This window comes from Copadichromis virginalis, linkage group LG6 (assembly GCF_057382275.1).
Source record: "Copadichromis virginalis isolate Kocher_CV1m ecotype Utaka linkage group LG6, C_Virginalis_male_GT1.1, whole genome shotgun sequence".
Taxonomy (NCBI): domain Eukaryota; kingdom Metazoa; phylum Chordata; class Actinopteri; order Cichliformes; family Cichlidae; genus Copadichromis; species Copadichromis virginalis.
The window spans coordinates 5,224,729-5,248,472 of NC_140623.1; the positions used below are offsets into that span (position 1 = coordinate 5,224,729).

At 41.3% G+C, this 23,744-nt stretch overlaps 1 protein-coding gene across 1 annotated transcript in view; it reads left to right on the forward strand.

The window, feature by feature from the left end:
* The window catches only part of tenm3 (teneurin transmembrane protein 3), a 351,882-nt gene that overhangs the window by 177,400 nt on the left and 150,738 nt on the right, over positions 1-23,744 (forward strand). The gene's annotated exons all lie outside the window — the stretch shown is intronic.

Sequence of the window (23,744 nt, forward strand, 5' to 3'; positions counted from 1 at the left end):
CAAAGCAGGCACTCGAGACAAAAGTGAAGCGTTGGCCTCTGTGTTCACGCTGGCTTTGTGTCCTTCGATATGATGTGACAAGAGCTCAAAGTTATCACAGAGGAAAAATCATTTCAGTCACATCTTTGGGTGCAAAGTGCGCTTGTTCGATTTGATGGCTGTAGTGGAGACATGCAGCACAGGCCACAGGTCACTGCCTTGTGCTTACCCACTGAGTGAAGCTGGCGCCTGCATTGGTTCATGTTTCAGGTTATCTGCGGTTCATTTTCAGTGCACCTTTAAAGCATTGTTCGATTTGAACCCATTAATACTGGTTTCATTTGTTGGACAGAGGAAAACACAAAACCTTCTCATTCTGGATGCCTCCACAGTGCAGAAGGACAAATTCTTCAGCACCACAGGGGCTTGGATCCACTCCCTGGCTGCAGTGCTTCTCTTTGGTCGAGCACTCAAATTACGTTTTGGCCAAAGACATTTATGGCTTAAAGGCCAACTTATTTTTGGATATTTTTTGGATTCAATGGTCGACTGTTTTCAGCCGTAATGTAGAGCAAGTTACTCTTTCAACATCAACATGACTCTTCTACTTCTACCCAGTGACTGCATCAGTCTCAGCTGACTGCAGGTTTCCCCAACCTGATAAACAGTACATTTGCACGATGACTGACACTAGCCAACTGGATGAACAATGGGCTATGAGGTCAGTGTGTTGCTCATTAATATGCATATATGCAAATGACCATGCATACTAATGAGGTTGGGGAAACCTGCAGTCAGCTGAGAAGTCACTTGGATGATGATGAAACGCTACGTCCAGATGAACAGGATCCACCTTTTGGGATTTACTTACCTGGATGATTGAGCATGTGTACCTATGTACTAGGATGTCAGAGAGTAGCTGAGCCCCTGTGTGACTGTGCTGGGTCGCTGTGTGACTGCATCCATGAGGGGCGCACATTAATATAACTTGGCATGCTTTGGATTTTGAGGGGATTATCTTTGATAATCGCTGACATGAAGCTATTGTGCAGCTGAGCTGAAAGTTAAGAGACAGGACAGTTGAACAGAATTATGCATTTTTGTTGTCAAACATATGAGAGCAACTGGTTTCAGCCTGTGGATGGAGCCTTCCTTTGTGAAGTTTTTCCTTTTTTGTTTGGTTTTCAGGAGAGTTTTGATCCACCTGAGCCTCATTGCCATGGTGACGAAGAAAACAATTACAAATCATTAATTTAAAAAGGCAGTTATTAACTAAACTACTCCAGAAACAACAAGAACATAGTATTGTGACGTAAATCTCACCAGTTTACATTTCCCAGTTTGCCTCGGAGAGACTGGTAAGTGTTTGGTTGTGCGGCTGCTCCGTGTGTCTGTGGAAAGAGACGGCAACATATTGCTCTTTGTTTCGTGGTACCCTATGGATAGGCCTAATTTATACCCCACACACATCATTCCTCCAAAGGCCACATGAGCAAAACCTCTGCTGCCAGGGGACGGACGTCATACGTGTGCGTGCGTCCGTACTGTGCGTATTTGTGTCGGCTGATTATACACTGGAGTATTTGATGGAAATATTATGACTAGTCTAAATTTCCTTTCCTTTCTAACATGAAAATGCTACAGCTATTACACAAAGCAGCGCTGCTTCTATATGTCACAGAACACACAGCAGCTTATGTTCGGTCACTGTAGCACAAACCAGTTTGTTGACACCAAACCTAATGTTTGTTCAGCCTAGTGTTTAGGGTTTCTGCTGTTTTTCTGTTGTTGTTTGTTTGTTTTGCTTCTGTTACATTGTAGCTGAGGTCTTTCTGCCTTGCCCAGCACAGAGTGGATTTTCACCAGCTCACAGTCATCTATAACCAAAGGCTGACAGTAGGGCTGCACGATTTTGCATAAAATGAGAATCACGATTTTTTGGCTTAGAATTGAGATCATGATTCTCTCACGATTTTCTTTTCCAGTATAAATATTTATTGCACTTATTAACTGCACATCAACTTCGTAACAGTTGAGACTGAACATAAAAACAATAAATAAACATAAAAACAACAAAATGTTGTACTGCTTGAAATTCCGTCTCCACCGTTGCTCGACGCTGCGTGTACAGAGCAGGTAGTGCAACAATAGAAAAATAGTTGCGGGACGGCACTGTGTAGCGTTTGTCTAGGGTGTTGATCATTTTCCTAAATCCCTCGTTTTGCACAGTGTTGATGGAGCCATATCTTTGGTCAGGTGATAAGTGATAGCCTCCGTGATTTCTTTGTGCCTGCGGGAGGTCGACGGGTAAAGGGAAGCGCTGTATAAGGTTCCCGTTATTGATGTTTGGGTGGTTGACCGGGACGGATTTTCTCCTGTCACTTTCTCGTCATCCCTGACGTGCTCTCCGTTGTTTTTTCCTGCTAATTTTAGCATCACACGGCACAGCTTCTGTGTCACGTGGTATAAGGCTCCGCCCTTGTCATTTGTTGAGCAGGAAGAGTGAGCGCTTGTTTTCATGCAGAGTACGTCCCGGATCAAAATGCGGTACAATCGTCGTCGTCTTTTTTTTTCTTTTTTTTTTTAATCGTTGTCATTTGGAAATGAGATCGCACATAAGTATGAATCGAGATCGCGATTTTCTAACGATTAATCGTGCAGCCCTAATGACACCATCTCACAAACTTGCACAACAGAGAGACAGAGACACAGGGAGGCAGATCGACCTGCACTCGTTTTACTGACTGACCAAAGTTGCTGTAAGACAAGAAGAATTCAAATTTGTCTCATTTTGTCTGAACCTCACATCTCAGTGGCTGTGGGAAAGGTGCACAAAGGTTTTATTTAAATAGTGAGTCTGTGTATAGATAGATAGATATGCTTATGTGATGTTTAGGCATAGCTCTTTATCTAGTTAGCATGTGTGTGATGTCCTTGCTTAACCCAACTGTAATGATTCCACTTCCTGTATTTCACACTGTGAGTGATCGTACTGTGGGAAGTGCCTTCAGATTTTCTGCTCAGGTTAGTGTTGGCTCTATATTAAGTATAATGGTATAGAGAACTATCTGATTTTTGTGAAGTGGCTCCAGGCCACATGTTCTGTGGAGTCCAATCAGCCTTTCAGAAACAGCTCATTTCTCATCACTGTGTAAAACACTGCTAGCTCTTACATGAAACACAGCACTGTATGGTCTTATAATCAAAATAACTTTTATGCAGTATAGCATATAAAGTAATAAATGCATTTGGAGCCCACATATTGAAGTTTGGTTAAAGCAGTGGACACTGATTAGCTGGAGTTACTATAATGCACTTGATGCTTGCAGCATGATGGCATTAACTGTTTAATGGACGTAAGTAGTTCATGCCTTTTTATGTGCATTCCCTTTTTTCACTGCTTCTTTGAACCGTAGGACAGAAGGACATAGACTTTAAACAATTTATAACCCTTGTTTGCCTTTTGCCTCAGGCTAATAATAGGGGATTATCGGGTCTTTGGGGTCTCGCTCCAATACTGTAGCCTTTACCTAACAATAGAATTTGTCTTTAGATGATAATCAAATTGGTACGCAGCTAGTTTTCACACACTCACTTGCAGCCTGCAGATGTGCTGTCCACTGCCTTCAGAGTTTTAACCTTTTAAAATACGATGACAAATAAACAAAAATTATAAAATAAATAAATAAATTGAAATTGAATTTAACAACAAAATGAATTTACATTTATTTTGAATGATAGACAGAAAACGGTCTAAAACTAAAGTTAGGTCCATAACAACAACGACGTCCTCAAAATGGTGAGCCCTGCACTTTTATTTTGAAAATTCATTTAATGGGTCATTGTCATGCCTGACGACTGTCCCACATTCCGTGTTCTGGCTGCGTTCGTCTCTGTTATCTTCCAACGGTACATGTCGTGGCCCGTTGGACCCTCAGTGTGGTGAGGTCATCCTGCAGCTTTAGCAGAAGTACGTATAATGTTTCCAGCTCCATGCGTGGCTGTAGAAACAGTGTTCTTTGGGTCATACTCAGCTCTGCTTCCAAACACAGCAGATTGAGTTGATGCTGAAAAGCTGAGCGTTCAACCTATCAAGATTTCAACCTATCACAGGGTGAAAGATTGTGATATGATGCTGTTAGTGGAGACTGTGGCCTTTGGTGAATTATAAACAGTTCTTATCCAATGAATAAAAGACTTTCCAAAACCATGAACCATGAAAAGGAAGACCAAAAGGCCTTTTCTGCATCTCGTCTGTTGCTTTAGCGTTGCGTCGCGGTGCCAGGCTAATGAGGTTGAATAACCTTCTAAATGTATTAGTAGAACGTCTGCCTTTGACGAACCCTGTTTGGTCGTTATGACTTATTCAGGGACTGTTTCTAACTTAGATGCAAGTGACTCAGGGATAACTTTAATGTGGGTATTGACAGAGGTCGGTAGGTAGAGTAGGGTCTTTATCTGGTTTTAGTCAAAATGTTATTGCAGCTGTGTTACAGTTTTTGCCCGTTGCCTGAACACATTTTGCAAAACTTTGCTCATTGTGCCAAAACCCTAAACACAAGTAAACATGACACAACACTGGGAAATATACCATTCACATCTGCACCAAATTGAAACTCTACTCTCAAAACCTAAACTCTGCTATCAAAACCTAACATTCCTTTGTCAAAATGTAACTCTGTTGACAAAATGACACACACTTGCATCGTATGCAAACACTTACAGAGCAGGGGGAACACACTAGTCTACTTTATATAAAGCACTGCAGTCTTTGATTTCCATTGTTCATTCAGAAGGCATATTGGTACATATTCAGCTCGAAGTCCTTTGACCCTGTCACTGTTCCTCTCAAATGGGACTCTGTAGAGCTGCTTCATGGTGATGCTGTGTTTACCCAAGATGCGTCTGATGGTGGTGATGCTCACATGGTCTATGTTGCTGAACACTCGCCTGTCTGCAAGTATTTTCCGTCGTAGCTGGTGGAGACGGATGGCATTGTCTGCCCTCACTAGGTCCACAACAGCAAGTTCCTGCCGTTGTGTGAACAGGCGTTGGCGTCCTCCCCCAGAAGGTCTTCGAGTCATTCTAGAGAAATACAACCACATATTGTCATCGGTTTGCTTATTTTTCTTACAGTACTTTACTGTATATACTGTATCATCCACTGTACAACACTGTACTTCAATATAAGTAATCATGGTATGTTTCACAGAAACCACCACTTTGGCTGCAAAAGGAGCATTAGCACCCTGCAATACCCTGCACACTTGATATGGTAACTGTAGAACAGTACTATGAAAACCATCTGAGTAGAGTAGAAGGCAGTGAGATGAAGACAGACCTGTTTTCTAGTCGGAATGTTCGTATTACAGATGCCACTGTGAAGCGGCTTAGATGTGGGTGGACTCTCTGCCCAGCTTCCCTCATAGTCAGGCCGTGGTTGATGACATGGTCCACCAAAGTTGCTCTTATATCATCAGAAATATGGGTCCGTGCATGGCGTCTTTGACCTCCTCCTCCTCTTCCTCTTGCTCTCCCTCCATCCATGCTTGCAAAGTTCTTGAATTGGCTAAACTGAGGGCTTTTTGTGGTTGGCTAATTGGTGTTCAGTTTTGCAAGTAAGTGCCTTCAGGTGTATATTTGAGTGGTTGCAATTACCCCATGTGTTTTGTATTTTGGATACATGTGTTTTCCAAATGGCACCCTGAAATTTCATTTTTGAACGAAGTGTCTTATGTATGAAATAGAGTGTAGCATGCAGGACCATGTGTGTTGCATAAAGGAGTAAGTGTGTTGCATAATTGCAACCAGAGTGCAAAGCAGCACTTTTGTTTAAGGTATGTGTACATGTGTTTGAGGTATGGTAACAAAAGCTTCAAGTTGTGTTACTTTAGTCTAAGCATGGGTTTATAGTGTTCAAGCAACGAGCAAAAACAGTAATATGGGAAGGAAGCAGGCTGTTATGTTTTATTACTGCGACTGTTCTGACGAATCATAGAGTAAGAAATGGAGATCCATCAGAGTAGGGCTGGGCGATATGGCCTAAAATCAATATCACGATAAATTGAGCAGTTAACCTCGATAACGATAAATGGACGATAACCACCCCAAGTGCCAAAGAAACAAACGTTTTTGTTTTCTTCATTTGATGGGGCTGTGGCAGGCAGCATAGTTCCTCCAGTTATTTTGATAATATTATTCCCCCTAGACCTATTCATTGCAATTATATTATTACCACTTTAAAGGACTGTAAAATGTCACTGAAAATAAATGAAGACAATAGTAGTAAGTACTTTTAGTGGTTAAGATTTATTAACTGAACAAAATAAAAAGTGTAGGATACAATATGTAACCATGCTCTCTAAAAAATGTGTATCCCTTGTAAACAAAATAGTTTAATAATAAATATGTTTCACATTGGCTATTCACAAAGTAAACAATGATTGTGCAAATGTAATGCCGTCATGGACAAAGGCCTATCTCTGCTAAGGCCTTGAGGTACTAGAACTTGTAAACAATTGAACACAGAAAAAACGATAATAAATACTAAGCACTGCCATGTGACTCGTGAAAACTATAAACTCTTAAACAAAAACATTAAATAGTGCTGTTTGCAAAAAACTTCAATAGAACACTGATAGTTAAAATTAGGCAGGGCTTGAACAGGGCACTTCAAAAAGGGGCAGCAGCAGACTTGGTATCCTGAGCGGTTCAATCAAACTACTGTTGTAGATGTTTACCTGAGTAGTGTTTACTCCAGGTTCTTGCTAAGAAACACAAGCATATTGACCATGTCAGGTTTCAGGCAGGATCTTTAATTTACAAAGTTAAAAAGGGTTGGCACAGTAATAAAACATTTTAAAAATCATGTATTTTGCTACATTTCACAGCACAACATGATCAACACTGGCTCACAATAAGTCTTCTGTAAAAACTTTCTGGATACACTGCTGCTCAGCAGTCTTAAGTATTTTATGCCTATATAAACATTATTCAAACATTAATACTTTCAATTTTGAATATGACGCACAGAATTAAAGTCACTTTAAAACACACCAGATGTCACCACCCAAATATATTAAGATGTACACACTTACCGATTGCCAGGTGCAGCCTGTGCCCAAAACATTGCACCCGTGTCCATTTATTGAGCTTGACAGCTTTCACAATATTTGGGCCGTTGTCAGTTGTTATAGCAACAAGGTCCTCTTCACTGATGTCCCATGCAGACAGCATCGCTCTCAACTAGGGCTGCCACGATTACGTCGACTATCAAAATCGTCGACGACTGATTTAATAGTCGACGCGTCGTTTGAAGCTTTGTAAGATCACAAAAGACGCAGGAATAAGTAGCAGGATTTAAGAGTGTAATAACGGACTGAAACAGAAGATGGCAGCACTGCGTGTACAAGGATGCCAGCTGCTGTTAAACCCCGAAGAAGAAGAAGCTGTGTCCCAGAATTCATAGCGCGGCCCTGTTTTTTCTTCTAAGGCTACTGCGATATGATTTTCCACCAAGCTTCTTGCTGATTGTCTCGTAGGCCCGTCCAGCCTCATGCATTTCTACAGTCTTGTCCCCGATGTCGGCTCTTAGGTCCTGCCCATGCTGCTGCAGGGGTTGGAATGGAAGTAACTGATGAGTTTAGGTTGACTATTTGTAATTGATCTGTGAGAGTGAGAATATTCGATGGGTTGTAACGGAATACTTATTTGACTCACTGACAGGCAAATCAATGTATGACTTAAAAATTATGCAAGCAATCGTCTAAGGAGCTTGGAAAGAAAAGCATCTGGATTTCTTTAAGTTGCTGGAAGACGTTTCATCTCTCTCATCCAAGAAGCTTCTCCAGTTCTGAAGCTGCTCAGATGAGACTACGATGACCTGGATGACTGAGAACCTTCACGTACAGCCAAACAAATCTTTTTTCCTCCCACTGTACGAACAGTTGCAGAAACTGTTGGTGAATACGTTAAAATAAATATTGTGTCTTACATAATATACCGACTTCCTCCACAGGCAGATTTAGTCTCGGGTGAGACACAGTGTTACAGTTCTCGTGACACAGAAGAGCTTCCTTCCCAGGCCAGGACTCAAGTCTGTCTGCACCTGCAGGCCAGTGGCCACTTTGAAAGGTGATGATGTGCACATCCTGGACAGGGAGGAAGGCTGGTGGGGTTGGGGAGTCGAGGAGGGCATTTCTGTGTCGAAGCTCAACCATCATGAGCTGAGCTCACAGCCCATTGTTAGTGTTGATCGTTGTGCAGCTTTGCTGTGTATAAGGTGGGAAATCTTAAGAAAGGTGAATTGCAGTTAGTGCCAAACAAGACTGCAGCTTTGTTTCTGCAAATAAGCAAACACTGAGTTTGTATTTCACTTTAATGTGAGAGTGAGATTTAGAAACAAACACATTTGTGTCTGAATAGCCAGAAATGTTTTAATGAAGGGTGCTTTTGTCGTTTTAAATACACGTTTGAATGGATTCCAAATGTGGACGAGTTCTCTGTTTGAATGAAACACACAGACACTAATGTGTACACACCCAAGCAGAAGTCACTAAATGCCAACGTTACCAAACGGATGCACAGCTGGTTTTGAGACTGGTCTCGAGCAGGCGCAGCACCGGAGCCTTTGTTACGTGGTGCTGACCATCCTGTCTAATCACCTCAGTGAAGCGACGCTGCACATGAGCTCTTTAATTGTTGCTGCTCACATATTCTTACAACAGAACTGATGAATTTTAAGATCACTTGTATTATTGTTTTACTGTGTAGTACAAAGACACACACCTGTCAGTGTGTTTTGTGTGTGTAACACAGCATCAGCGAGCGTCACCATACTTCATTGTTCAGCCGTTTCTTTTTCAAAGATGTTACTTTTGTTCATTCTCCACATTCATCATCCTTTTTTCTTTCATGTGGTCTTTCATAGGTTCTCCCATGCCCTCCCCCTCCTGCCCATCTGTCATTGACCAATCACATCCACAGTCAGCTAATCCCCACGACAACCCGCTGTTAGCCAACATACCTGAGCCTAACTCAGAGGAAGAGGAGGAGGAAGAGGAGTATGCTGCTCGGTTGTACTTAGCCGTAACATGTGGTAAAGAGACTTTAGACTTTTTTTAAAGACATGCACTCATTTTGGATTCAGCATGTGAGCTGCAGCTGGTTATTTGGATGACTGTGGAGCGACTCCCAGGGTAACAGGCTTGGTGGAAGTTAGTCGTGTTTTCTCCTTGTATGTTTTTATCATCAAGCCTCTGTACCTGAACATTAATCTGCTGTCACAGAGCGGCTGACGGATTGTATTAACACAAAAGACAGCATGTAGATTTGGGAGTGTGGCGAAAGGTCACTAATCTCTAAATGACAAGTGGTAAATATAACGATGACTGCTGTTTTCTTGTTTGACTGTGTCAAACACACACATTTAAAATGGGACTTTTATTTTGTTCTTCAGAATACGTTGTCACATCCTTTCTAGTTCTTATACAAGCAGTGTGACTAAACAAAATGTTTAAATGTCCCAATAACACTACAGGACCCAAATACCTGTACATTAGACCAAAAATGTCTCTTTATTAATTGATTGCTACAACAATCAAATATCATTTAGCAGGTATTTGATTGTAATAGCAATTCTGGGCATGGCTTTATCACTCTTATCTGATAAAGTCCCTGCCCCCAGTGTGTTTCTGTAGCTGATGTGATAGGATTGGCTCGGTTGGATGTTTTTAAACTGGAAACTGAGACACAGCACAGAAAAAAAAGCTGCTTAGATCCAAAACTTTGGACTCTTGTCACAACTGTAGAGAAACAAAGGCTACTACACCTCACTGATGACAGCTTCTTTCTGTTTAAAATTTGATTGAAGCGTATTTCTCGATAAAATCCATTTGATGACAGAGCTTCTCCTGGTGTCTCTCCACATGTTTGTGCTAGTATTAGCATGAAGCTAATAGTCTGGCTGCAGCTGATCCAAGATATGTTTGCCTGTGGATAGTGACGAGCACCAGATGCTGAGTTGTTTTGACTGGGCAATGGCCCCTTATTGAGTTGGTCATAGTTGGGAGTTTGATAGGAAACAGACTGTGATAGTCTGAAGATAGTTCCTATCTTCAGACTATCACAGTTACTCAGACTACACCAGGAGGGGCCGCGAAAGGGGGGAAATCAAGAGGAAAAATACCTGGAAGGAAAGAAGGTGAGAAAGAGACATGAGTGTGGGAGAAACAGAGAACTAGTCATCTCCTTATATATGCATCATCTAAACATGATCAGAAACAGCACGACGTAGGCTCGTGTAATGACTGCAGGTCTGTGTGCTCCTCCAAGGTCCAAGCTAATTAATCCATACTCAGTAAAACGTCTTAAGATATTACTATCTCCACTTCTCCTTTTAACAAAGTATGTGCTTATTTCTTTATTTGGTCTTTAGCTGATATTTTCTTGCACACACAGACACAGATATGCACTAATGTGGAAGCCAGCCTTTTATTTCTTTAACCTTCCCTTGCAACAGAAAGAAGCTGGAGAGAGCATTGAAAAATATTTGTGTTGGATGTCAGTCAAATACTGAAGCATCATAAAGAGTGGGAAATAACACCTGTTCAGTTTAGAAAGCCGGCCAGTCTGCCTCAGCGAAAAATTCAAAAAGTTGAAAGCTACGCCGGGCCCATAAATATCATACATTTACATTTTTAAAGACAAGCTTTGTTTTACTCATTTTACATTACATATCAGCCCCCACCTGTCTTTATATTTGGTTAGGAAAATGGGAAAGAGGTGCAGTGCTTTAACATGTAAAACCCTACATGGAAACACACTAGAACAGGCGAAAGCATCGTTCGGACAATTTTATTGAGCTTTCAGGGAACTGTTGTTACGGACGTTTGCTACATAAATAAAACTGAATTGAACTGAATTTTCCAGGCTTTTTGAAGGGCATCCCAAAGTTTTCCAGCTTTTGTTTTCATTGCCTGTCCAGTGGATCCCAACTTAATCCTTCAATAAGGTTGGGGCCTGGGCTCGTAGGAGGCCAGTCTAACTGATAATGTTGCAGTGAGTGATTTTCTATCAGCTATCCATATCAGTGTATTTGTGATCGTTTTCATGCTGAACAGTGAACCTGCAATATGACACTTTCCATGTTTCCGTGTTGCACGGTGGCTCCAAATCTGATGGCATTCAGTGTTTTGCCAAACTCCCCAACACCGCTGGCTGAGATGTAGCCTGAAACAATGACAGCTTCCACTGTATTTTATAGGTGCCTGTAGACTCTCTGCGGACCTCCTCCATACATGTTGACAACAACTTCAGATTTAGATTCATCACTCCAGAAGCCCTGAATGATTGAACCAACTGTACCTGTGACATGTAAATGTTTTTAATTTCAAATTGTTTTAATTGCATTGATGAATCTTATGTACTTTACTGTTTCCTTTCCAACTAAGTTGATTGTGGAATGTCTGGGAAGGAGGAAATTTCATGACCTGACTTGTTGCAACGGGGTCCCATTACAGCATAGAACAATCCATTCTTTCTGTAAAGGCAGACTTGCTGTGTGATTTTATGCACCTGCAGCAAGTGGATTGAAAGCACTTTTGTTTCTGTGGTGCAACAATGCAGCCAGACACTCGACTTCAAAGTCTTCACACAAAAAATAAATCGTTCCAAATAGAATTCTGTTACCAACACGTTCTCACTCCCAAAGCGTAACATTTTACACTAGGTGACAAATCGTTGATATATTACACTTCCGTGCACCCGACACGTCCTTAAATTACGAGATCGGAAACATGAGGAAACATGAGAACCGTTTGGAATGAATCTACACATGTGCGTTTGTTTTACTTCAATCGCGTTGTCTAACGGCATTAAAATGCTGGTTAAGGTTAGGGTCAGGGCTCGAGTACGTGGCTGGAAAGTGTTTTACCACGGGAGCCTCATTCTACTGGATTTCATCCATAACCCGGCGCTAGCATAAGAACGTGGAAGGTCACCTTTCACGTTCCTCAGGAACGCCTCGGATATGTTACAGCTCGGGAGTGAGAATAATAACTTAAAGTTTGATACTATCAAAAATCCCAATAACAACTGAAAACACTGACAATCATCCTTAGAAGAACAGAACATGTGGGACTAATGAAGGCTTATCTTATCTTTACAATGTGAAGAACATAGAAAGAACACTCTGTGTGTCCACTTCACCGGGCTCCATTTCAAATGTCATTTTTAAAAGGAGAGAAACCAGTTTAAAAATGAGTGCCATTTGTTTTAAGGCAACTTAACAGCTCATCATTCTTCCACACGCTGGTATTTTGGCATCAGAGGGCAACAGACAAGCGTTCTTCACCAGCCGGCCTAAATCTCCTCAGACAGGAAAAAGCAACATAGAAAATGGAAAGTTTGTCCGCAAATGATGGGATGACTCCAAATCTTATCGACAGCGTCTACACTGAAAGCAAAAGGGAGGTCAGACCAAGGCTGGGGAGGAACGTGAATAACACTTAGTGCTTTTTACTTGAGGACCAAATAGGCAATTCTCCTCAACACCAGAAACAATCAATGAGCCACTGAAAGAAAGAGATGGAGAAAGGCGAGGGCACGAAATACTTCTCAACACCAGACCTAATCGATGATGCCAGCGGAAAGAAGGGATGAAGAAAAGCAGGGACAACAGCAGAAAACTTTGACATAAGAATGAATGTTAGATTTAAACAGAGAAAAATAGAGAGAGAGAAAATATTTGAGAAGAGACGAGACTGAATGATTGATCAGGCTAATGAACCTCAGACTAGTAGCTGGTGGCTGGGGTTTAAACCGCGCGCACACACACACACACACGCACATGCACACACACGCACATGCACACACACACACACGCACATGCACACACACGCACATGCACACACACGCACACACACACACACACACACGCACATGCACACACACGCACATGCACACACACACACACACACACACACAGAATCCTTGTCTGAGGCTGATGGTAGAATGGAGCCACTTAAGTAAATCAAACTGTTGTAGCAGGCTCCACACAAAGAGAAAAGAAGACAGAGAGAGGGAGACAAAGAGATAAAGTGGAAGAGAGTCATAAGATAGAGAGCTGAAAGAAAGAGTGTGTCACGCAAGTGCACTATCCAGACTATGAAATGACGTACTGCAACATTTTGTTTTGAGGATTTAACTCAGATTGTAATTCATGGCGTTTCTTTCTGATTCATCTTCACCCTTGTCTCTCCTTGCTCTGCTGTTTTCTGGCTTCTTACAGGACTTATTGGAAATGCTCTCTTATAAATAAAGGGCAGCTAGTGGAGTTAGTTAACCTGCGATCCTACTTGTCTGTAGGTGGGAATGTGGGTGTGAATGGTTGTCTGTGTTAGCCCTGCAACAGACTGGCAATCTGTCTGAACTGGATAAGTGAATAAAGACGGATGGAGAGAGTCAAGCTGAACACATGTACAACCCTAGTCATAAAAAAGTTGATGCTTTATAAAATGTAAATAAAGCGTTGCTTTGCAAATTTGTGGACTGAAACCAAGAAAATGAAATGAAGCTCAGCACCAGGTGAAAAAGGCTCTCATGCTGAAATAAGGTCTGCAAAGACGAGTGGTCACAGACTAGAGGTGGGAATCACCATACATCTCATGATACGATATTATCACAATACTTAACGCACGATACGATATTATTGCAATTTTTAAAAATATTTTGCGATATTCAGATTCTGTCCATAAAGGTAAACTTTATCAATATTCATTTTATCTAATAACAAAGTCTCACACTCAGTCTTTCTCTCATGTCAGTCAGTTTTATTGTTGACAAACTGAACGGTTTGTATTACAGTCTAGTCCAACTTAACTGAATGCAACCATCTGGTACAATTATAGCTATTCTGAACTATGCAATTTATGAAAACTATGCAGCCCCTGCAGCAACTGAAGAATTTGAAAGTAAATTAAAACAAAATATAATTTTACATTAAATAAAATTTTTAAACTTAATTAAAATAAAAAATGTCTTAAATTAAAATAAGTAAACTGTCATGTTTATTGCTGCCAAAAACCAGTTAAACACATTTGGACAGTGAAGGAATGTCAGGATTCTTGCTCAGAAAAAGGATCAACGTGCTCTGAAGTCAGAGCACAAAAACCTTTTTTGTAACAAAATATCGATTTCTGCTGTTCCTGTATCGATACATTATTAGCAAACAAAATATCACGATACTACACAGTATCGATTTTTTTCCCCACCCCTATCACAGACACAGCTGTGCCAGAAGCTGGTTGACGGTTACCATGAGGTGCAAATTATTAAGGGACATGTAACCAGATATTAAATGAGGTGTGTGTACGGCGCATCTGGCAGGCAGTCAAAGTCCTTCACTTATTCCACATGTTGTCATGTTAAAAGCCTTAATCCAAAATTGATTAAATTCAAAATTCATCTTACAAAATCTACAAATAGAAAATATAACATGTACATTCACAGCATCTGAGCTCAGGTCCATCCAGTTTCCACCGACCATCTCGTGTTATTTCAAGCGGCACTCACCTGTCTACATTAGATCCTACAGTTGACAGCACATGTCAGAGCACGAACCACATCATGAAGTCCGAGGAATGATATGTAGACCTCTGAGACAGGTTTATGCTGAGGCACAGATCTGGGGAAGGGCAAAGACACATTTCTGCAGCATTAAAGCTTCATGTCTGGTTTTTTATCTCAATCATTCCACCCCAGAAGAAGAACAACTCAAAGAAATGATCACAAGATGGTGAGTGTATGAGCATTCATGATCAAAATATAACAAAGGTTACTGCTAGTAACAAAGTAGCTAAAGCTACCATTTAAAACTGGTTCTTTGCAAAGTTGTCTGTTAAGTATAGAAACAATACTGAGAGTTTAGTGCTTTTCATTTTTTACCAGGGCTGGACTGAAAATGAAATGAACAATTCTTCAGACAGCCTGGAGAATTATTGTTCAGGGCTGTGTGTAAAAAATTATAGAAATGAAAGAGACGTTGAGAGAAAGTGGAGAAAGTGGAGGGTGCAGGAAAAAAGAAAACTCGACAGGCGTGGAGAAATTTAGGCAAAGTGAAAGGAGAACGAAGAGAGAAAGCATGGGTCGTGTTCCCTCAGCAGCACTCTGACACTGTTCTAACAGTTCTAGAAAGAACCCAGATATGTTGTTCTGTAGACTGTAGCTATCATTTTGTCAGACTTTTACTTTTAGTGGCACTTATGCAGAGATTTTAAGAATAATAAAGTTCGTAATATGACTTCTCTAGATCTCTTATTGCTTAATTTCCAGCTAAAACACTGTTTCTTCTTGTTGACTTGGCCTTTTGCCCTCTAATGAACCACAGCGCTGAATCCTGAAAATCAGAACTCTGTCTGTTTATGGTTTCCCATTTCTACCAATCAGAGTTACAGTTATGTGCAAAAAAAGTATATTAGTAATATTAGTACTGCTTGAACTTAAACACAGTTTGATTCCACAGTATTTTAAAGACTTCATTTATCAGCTGATTTTTAGTCTAATGCTAATAAAGTGCTAATGTGAATCATACAGTACGTTTATAATAAGGAGATTTAAAGCTGCCTCCTATATCAATGGATGTTGTACTTTTTCAAACACACTGTAAAAACCTGTAATATAAAAGTATTTCACTGTGTATTTTACAGTTTTGTACTGTTCTTCTAGAACATCATTAAATTCACATAAACAGACTGATTTTACATTTCAAATGTAAATTAATGTAAAATCACTGTAAATGTAATAAAACATAATTTCCTTGTTTTTTTAAATGTATCTGTCTGTACATGAGCATATTTAGATTGTTAAAATAATTCACAAATGTGTCATAATTTCACAAATATCTGTCCGTTATTTGAAAGATTGAACTGTTAAATTCAAATGTAATGCTATGGAAAACTATATAAAATGATTCATATAAACTTTTTTCACATAGAATAATTATTATTATTATTGATCTTTAGGGTGATCGTGGCTCAAGAGTTGGCAGTTCGCCTTATAGTAAGAAGGTTGTCGGTTCGAGCCCCGGCTCGCACACTCGTTGTGTCCTTCCACCTACTGGTGATGGCCAGAGAGGAATTGTAAAGCGCTTTGAGGGTCTCATAAAGCGCTATATGAATGCAATCCATTATTATTTAAGTTAACTGCATATTTCTGTACCTTTAAGTATTATTATTCATATTGCCACATTCATTGACCATGTTTATAGGTAATTTCATTGTTTAATCACGTTAAAATGTTCCTAATTTAATGTTTAACAGCACTTGAAAAAGGCAGAATCCCATGTAAAATTAGGGCAACAAACTGTATTGTCATTGCTCAAAATAACCGTGTTTTCATGGGAAAGTTATTTTCTGGTATTATTTTGGCGCCCCAGCTGCTGGAATATTACTGCTTTTTAGTTGTTTTTTTTACAGTGCAGGGATGGCTGTTAGTGACAGAGCGGGTCATCTAGGTCGTCCACATGCCAAAGCCTACTGGGCCCCACGCTTTCTGTGATGTTTCCACCAGAGTGTATGCAAATGTTAAAAAGGTGTTCAGGCCCAGATGGATGTTGTGTTTGGGTGACTGAGACTTGTAGGAGAAAGAATACTCGGCGAGTACAAAGATGCTTTATAAAGATGAACCATTCTATCTGTCCTCAATACAATATTGTATAATGAAAATTTGCGTGTATAATAAATTAGCACTATTAGGAGCTATAAATTAGAATTTCTTTTTTTACTTTTCTGCTCCCTTTTTTTGACTTCATCATCATCATCATCATCCACGTCATCACTCTGTTCCCACTCCCACCACCCTCTCTCGTCCTCTCGTCCACTCACGTCTTTGGTATCAACAGCTGCACCCTCTTTTGGATCCTCTCATCAGTCCTGCTCATTTCTTCTCTTTATTTTTGCACCAGTGCACTGACCCCATCCACCCTCTCCTCCCTCTCTGTGTCTCTCAGCCTCATTTTCTCCTGCCAAGTCAGCTCTCAGTATCCCCCCCCTTACCCTTTAACTCTTGCTCTCTGACCAGGTCATTAATAGGGGAGACTGTGCTCCTCTAAGCCACCGAGGTTGCCTTTGCAAGTTATTTCACTCGTTTGTCGACGTCGTATCCTTCTGTGTCCTCACATTTATACATAGTATGTATGTATAGACGCATCACAGGCACGAGGATAAATCCAAACATGCATAGGTGTGCTGGTAATCATAGCTTTTCAAGAAACTCCTACCAGGTAAAGAGTTTCGAAAGCTCAGTTTCTGCGTTTATATGCAGACGAGGAAAACTGAGGTCGTGTGTTTCGGTGTCAAAGGTGTGCACTTCAGCTCTGATGTTGCTTTATGGTTAGGGTGATATTGCCCCCTGTTGCTTTGGCACGAATGTAACATTCAGCGCCCTCTCAGGTCAAATGTAAAATGTGCTTCACCGTGGACGTGACGGTGTTCATGACACGCTTCAACATGGGTGGTTCCTGGTTCATTCCTAAGCATTTTCTTCTAACATGAGGGTGACAGTACAGGTCTTCTTCCAGACCTCGGCAAACTGGTGACACAGCCAGGTAACTGATGATCCAGGAATCTGCAGTTGTTTAGAAATGACCTTCCCAGCTGGTGTAAATCTATAATTCTCCTTCTTCAATCTTCACTGAGTTCCTTGGACTTCTGGGTATTGGTCGATCCAGTGAGTGTTTCCAAACAAATCCCTTTCATGCTGGGAGAAATCACCGATTGCTGTTAATTACGTAGGCCTTTGCCCTGATAAACTAAAAGATACTTTACATCCTTTAGCACCACTTATTCAAACATTTAAATAAGTGTGTGTATATACAGAGTTCAGACTGTGCTTAACAATAACGACAGTCATAGCTCATTAGAATTCTATAAACACTGTTTTTAACAGCAAAACCTTTTGCTCCAGCCTCTGGTCCCAGTCTGTGTTTTCTCGGCTACACTGTCCCGTTTTGTTTCGGGTACTGTGTGAGGAAGCAGACGTCTCCAGGACTGGAAACACTAAAAAAGCAAGTTTAGAGCCCGTGAAGTTTCTCCTTTCATACCAGCTGCTGGGTATGCAGTGAACGCAACCAGCTGGCACTTGCTGAGAACTTTGCAGTCTAGCCTTTCATCCAAATGTGGCCACTTCTTCATTTAATAAAACAACAATAGTGGACGAAACTGTAACAAGAAGACTCCAAAAAGAATCCCAGTCCAAAGTCACTACACATTTGTCCTTCTTTTGTATGCACTCTACTGCTGTCTTTAATTCCAAATGAATTCATACAGAAATGAGTATTATTTGTAAATGACAAAAGGTGCTGCGCTGAATATGGTCACTTCGGATACGTGCAAAATAAAAAGTGATTGACAGGAACAAATCGTCATTTAAGTAAAAATAAAACAATTTTTATCAGGCAGTTATAAGAAAAATACTCAAGTGCATTTACATATCGATGGTTTGAAAGTTAAAAGAGTCTATGCAAAGTCCACACAGAGAGGCCTGACAGTGGAATTGAACTCAGGACTTTCTTGCTGTGAGGCAACAGTGCTAACCACAGTGTCACTGTGCTGGTGTATAACTAAATACCGAAGCCAAACACAAACACATTTGAGTTATTATGCCCTTAAGTTTGGAAATACTCATCTTCACTATCACAACAGAAGGGTGATAAGGATAACACATACACGTAGCTCATACAAATCTACTATTCTTAAAATCTCTAATATTAACATGCACAGATTTCACACTGCACAAATTATGTACAGCACAATAAATAATCCTGAAAATATCCTGAAACCACACTTACATGCATGCAGTAGAAACACGCCAAAAACAGAGTTTATCAGTGCGTGCGCAGCCTCACCTATCACAATAGAGCTGCAGTGCAGTTGAGGCAGAGCAACGTGCCAAAAGAAACAAAAGGAAAAATGAAATAAATCAGCATGTGATTTCGTCAATTAATCAGCTGATCTTGTTCAGTTTCGAGTGGGCCTTTGGTGTTTAGCTCATTTCCTGTCTATATTAAAATGCCATTAAGCTTTTTTTCCCCCATTCTTGTTCGTGACAATATGTCCAAATTAAAGCCTCTGTTCCTCTGGCTTCTGTGACTGCAACCTCTCATTTAGAATTTCCTAAGCTGGTCTTTCTGACAAAGCAAATGTTTCTGTGGGCTTTTGTTTGGTTTTGTGGGCGCTCAGGTTGAACTGCTGAGGCCGAAGCTGCCTTCAGTGAGCAAAGAGGGACACTCTCCGTCTACATGCCCCACAAAAGCTAACCATGGTTAGGAAAAGAGGCCTACGTCAGTTCCCTCTCCTTGCTGGGAGTCCAGAGGTGGAATGAGTTTTCACGCTTGAAGAAACACAAGTCTTAACTCTGGTGCCCTCTCTGCATTCTCTCTTTCTATCTGTCTTCCTGTCTGTGTTGTTCTCAGTCCACCTCAGCCAACTATTGTTGTGGCTTCTGAAACTTTTAATTGACTTCCCGTGTCACCTCCTGTTCTTTCTGTAACCTCCTTTTTATCTTCGTGTTCAACTTTATATAAACAATGACAGAATGCACCACCAAGCTTAGCTTGTTTGATTTAAAGGCCTCAGTTGTTCCAGAATGCTGGAGCAGGAGTTCAGGCAGAACTAGAAAGAGAGATCATATTTCTCCCATGTTCGCTTGTCTTCACTGGCTTCTAGTGAACTCCAGGACTGAATTTGATCCTCTCCTCACTTACAACATCTGGAATAGTCTGGCCCCGTCATTCCTCACAGACATCACAGTACTATATCGTCCTAATAGACCTCTTTGCTTTAAGTTGCAGCTAGTTTTATAAGTTGAAAGAGAGGCAGAGCTTCCCAGTTTGGATTTGGGAGCCTTCGTCTACCTCTAAGACTGAGTTGAAAACGTTTCTGTTAGATAAAAGCTTATAGTTGATCCGGTGGCCATGAACCATCCATTATGCTGCAGTCAGCTGAGGCTGCTCTTCACTGCAGTTCTTCACTCACCTGTTTCACTCTGTGTTTATACAACACTGTTGCATTTAACCATTATTCAGTGTTAAACGCTGTCCCTCTCTCTCGTGTGCCTTGTGTCTTTTCTCGTTCTCCTTACACCCGACCGCTCACGACGCATGGACGCACCTTCCTGAGCCCGGTTCTGTCACCAAGCGCTCATACGTGGTCGTCTAATATCGTGCTTCTGTCCCTAGAATATAAAGAGGCTTTAAGCAGCTGTGGTTGTGAAGTAGCTTTGCACAAAGACAACTGATGTGAATTGATGTTTATTTAAACCTGTTATTACTGACCTACCAGCCTACTACAACCTTCATCCTGGACCACCCGGGTCTTTTAGAGCTCTTTTTAAAATGATTGTATTTGTTTTGAAATGCTTTCACACTCTTGCCCCGCCTCACCGCGTCTTCGTCCCCACACACCCTGTCACTCTCTCAGGTCAGCTGACCTCCTGGAAGTACCTACCATAACCAGATAAATAGAGAAGAAGATGCGTAGATGAATGAGTGGTTATGATTTCCTCCAAATGAATCAGAAAGTAAGGCTCTGAAAAATGATGTTTTACCCTGATGACTGTTTTGTCAAATTGTGTTGCTGTTGAAATTGAAATTAATTTTCTAAAGCAGCAGCCTGACTGAGAGACCTTCATCATTGCTCTTCCTCATATATTATTATTACAATTTCTTCCTCCTTCCGGGCATGAGGAGGTGGTGGTGGTGGGGGGGGGTGCTGCTGATGTAGTAACAACACTCACATTAGAAGAACCGACTGACTCCAGTCTGGTGTGGGCTTTTTTCCTTTTGCAACAAGGATTAATTTGGTGTATTTGAAGTAACATATCCTGTGTTTAGATATATTCATGCAGCTACAATATAGAGCAAAATACACATTTTTGCCTGCCATCAAAGGTTGAACACCCATGGACGCAGATAGATAATTATATAATTTTGGGCTAATCTTTATTCCACTGGGATATATAAAGTATTTCTGGTAATCCTCTTTTCTCCATATAAAGCTCGATTGTTAGAAAAATAATTTTTTCTTAAATGTTTGTTAAGCTGTCAGCAGGTTTTACAGTCTTTTGACTCACAGTGTGCATTTACTCATCCACATATCCACAACAGAAGTCTTTTTCACCAGAGGAGATGGGCGTTAGTGCTTAGTTATGTTTATGAGGTTAACTACAGGAACGATTTGTAATGATTCTGCTAATGGTATTGCAATATGTGTCAATGAAAGCAAAACAAGTAACAGTTAGTTTAGACAACATGCATGAATGTGACATGAGAGTGTGTAGCCGTTGCCGTATGAAAGCAGACGTGTGTGTTAATGATTCAGTATAAATATTTCATTTTTAAATATCACAGTCCACATCAACACACTATAGATACATTGTTGCTATGCAGTATGTTTGTGGGAGTATTTGGATAGGCTGGCAATCAGACTTGTATAACAAGTGGTCACATATAACTGTGTCCCAGAAATGATTACCGTATTTTCACGACCATAAGGCGCACTGTACTAAAAGGCGCAGTCTCAGTTATGTGTGCCATTACTGTATTTAACACACACATAAGGCGCACTGGACCATAGGGCGCGTACAAGTACCGTATGCGTATTTAAAAATAAAGCGGGAGCAAACCTGAGTTCGGTACCTTACTCACATTTCTATTACCGGTAATCATCATCATCAACAACACACAAGCATACAACCCATCGAAGTCCTCATCCTCTGTGTCTGAATTGAACAGCTGCGCTAAATCTCCATCAAACATGCCAGGTTCACTTTCTTCACTGTCAGAGTCACTTTCCGTGCCGTGCGGCTCCTCGGAAATGATGCCGGCTTTTGCGAAAGCTCGAACAACAGTGCCAGCAGACATGTTAGCCCAAGCATCTACAATCCATTGGCAAATTGTGGCGTAACTCGCCCGGCGCTGCCTTCCACTCTTGGTGAAACTGTGGTCCCCATCGGTCATCCATCGCTCCCAGGCCGCTCGCAGCCTTACTTTGAACGGGCGGTTCACACCGATGTCCAGCGGTTGGAGTTCCTTTGTCAGGCCTCCCGGAATGACAGCAAGCTCACAGTTCATTTGTTTCACTAGTTTTTTTTTCACATCGGCTGTGAGATGGGCACGCATAGAGTCACAGATTAAGAGCGATGGTGACGCGTAGAAAAAACCACCTGGTCTCCTTACATACACCTCCCTCAGCCAGTCTTTCATCATTTCCTCATCCATCCAGCCCTTTTCATTTGCCTTAATGATGATTCCTGCTGGAAACTTCTCTTTAGGCAAAGTCTTTCTCTTAAAAATCACCATAGGCGGCAGTTTCTGTCCATTAGCATGGCAGCCAAGCACAACAGTAAAAGAAGACTTTTCATACCCCGTTGTGCGTATCGCTACCGTGCTGGTCCCCTTCTTCTCCACAGTGTGACTCACCGGGATGTCAAAAGTGAGCGGGACCTCGTCCATGTTTGTGATGTGCCTGGGCTGGATGTTTTTGTCGCCGATGTGTTTGCTGCAGTAGGAGCGGAAGATGGCCAGCTTTTCCTTATAATCCGCTGGAAGTTGCTGCGCTACCGTAGTCCTGGTCCGGATGGAAAAATGGCACCGTTTCATAAAAAGTGAAAGTGAAACTGCTTTTAGCCGAATGGTGACCGTCGAAACGCTTCTCCCGCTCGTTCTTTGCTCGATGATCCACCGCTCGAGTCTTTCCTCCAACTCGGGCCACCTCGCCTTATGTCCGCGGAAACTCAGCTGCGTTTTCTTGACCTGCCGGAGCTTGTTTTCTAGCTTCCTCCATTTGCGAACCATCGATTCGTTAATCTTAAATTCTCTCGCCGCTGCTCGATTTCCATGTTCCTCCGCGTAGCTGATGGCCTTCAGTTTAAACTGTGCTTCATAAGCGTGTCTCTTTGCCATTTTCAGGGTTGCCCCCACACTTCACCCTTTAGCGTTCTCATGGTGTTCTCTACTACGTCCTCCTTACAACACACAGGGCGCACTGCGCTATAGGGCGCGCCGTACTTTTTGAAGAAAATCTAAGACTTTTAAGTGCGCCTTATGGTCGTGAAAATACGGTAACATATAAGGGCATCTGTACACTATGCAGAGAAGTGAAGCACATGCATCGTTATATTAGTTTAAGTAGGTTATGCTGCAAACTGCTGGATGTTCTTGCCTGGCTCTAATCTTTTCTCAGTTGGCATTTAGGAGGACTGATAAATTGGCCCATTAGCATAATGGGTGAATTTTACACTTATAATTGCTCTTATAGAAATACAGTGTCTGACAGAATTCATATAAGTAGAATGGGAGGCAGAGCCTTCAGTTTTCTCGTCTGTGGAACCAGCTCCCAGTTTGGATTCAGGAGACAGATACTATCTCTACTGTTAGATTCGATTCCACAGTGTACCGTTCGTCTTTGTCCCCTCACCGATAACGTCGTGACAGATGGCCGCCCCTGCCTGAGCCTGGTTCTGCAGCAGGTTTCTTCCTTTTAAAGAGAGTTTTTCTTCCCACTGTCGCCAAAGTGAACCTCATAGGGGGTCATCTGATTGTTGAGCTTTTTTCTGTATTGTTGTAGCATCTTTACAGTATAACATGCTTTGAGGTGACTGTTGTTGTGATTTGGCGCTATGTTTAAAAGCAGTGAAATGAACTGAACACTCAGTTATATGGTAGAATTGATATGTTCTTATGTAGTGCTCTTCTAGTCTATGATGTGTTG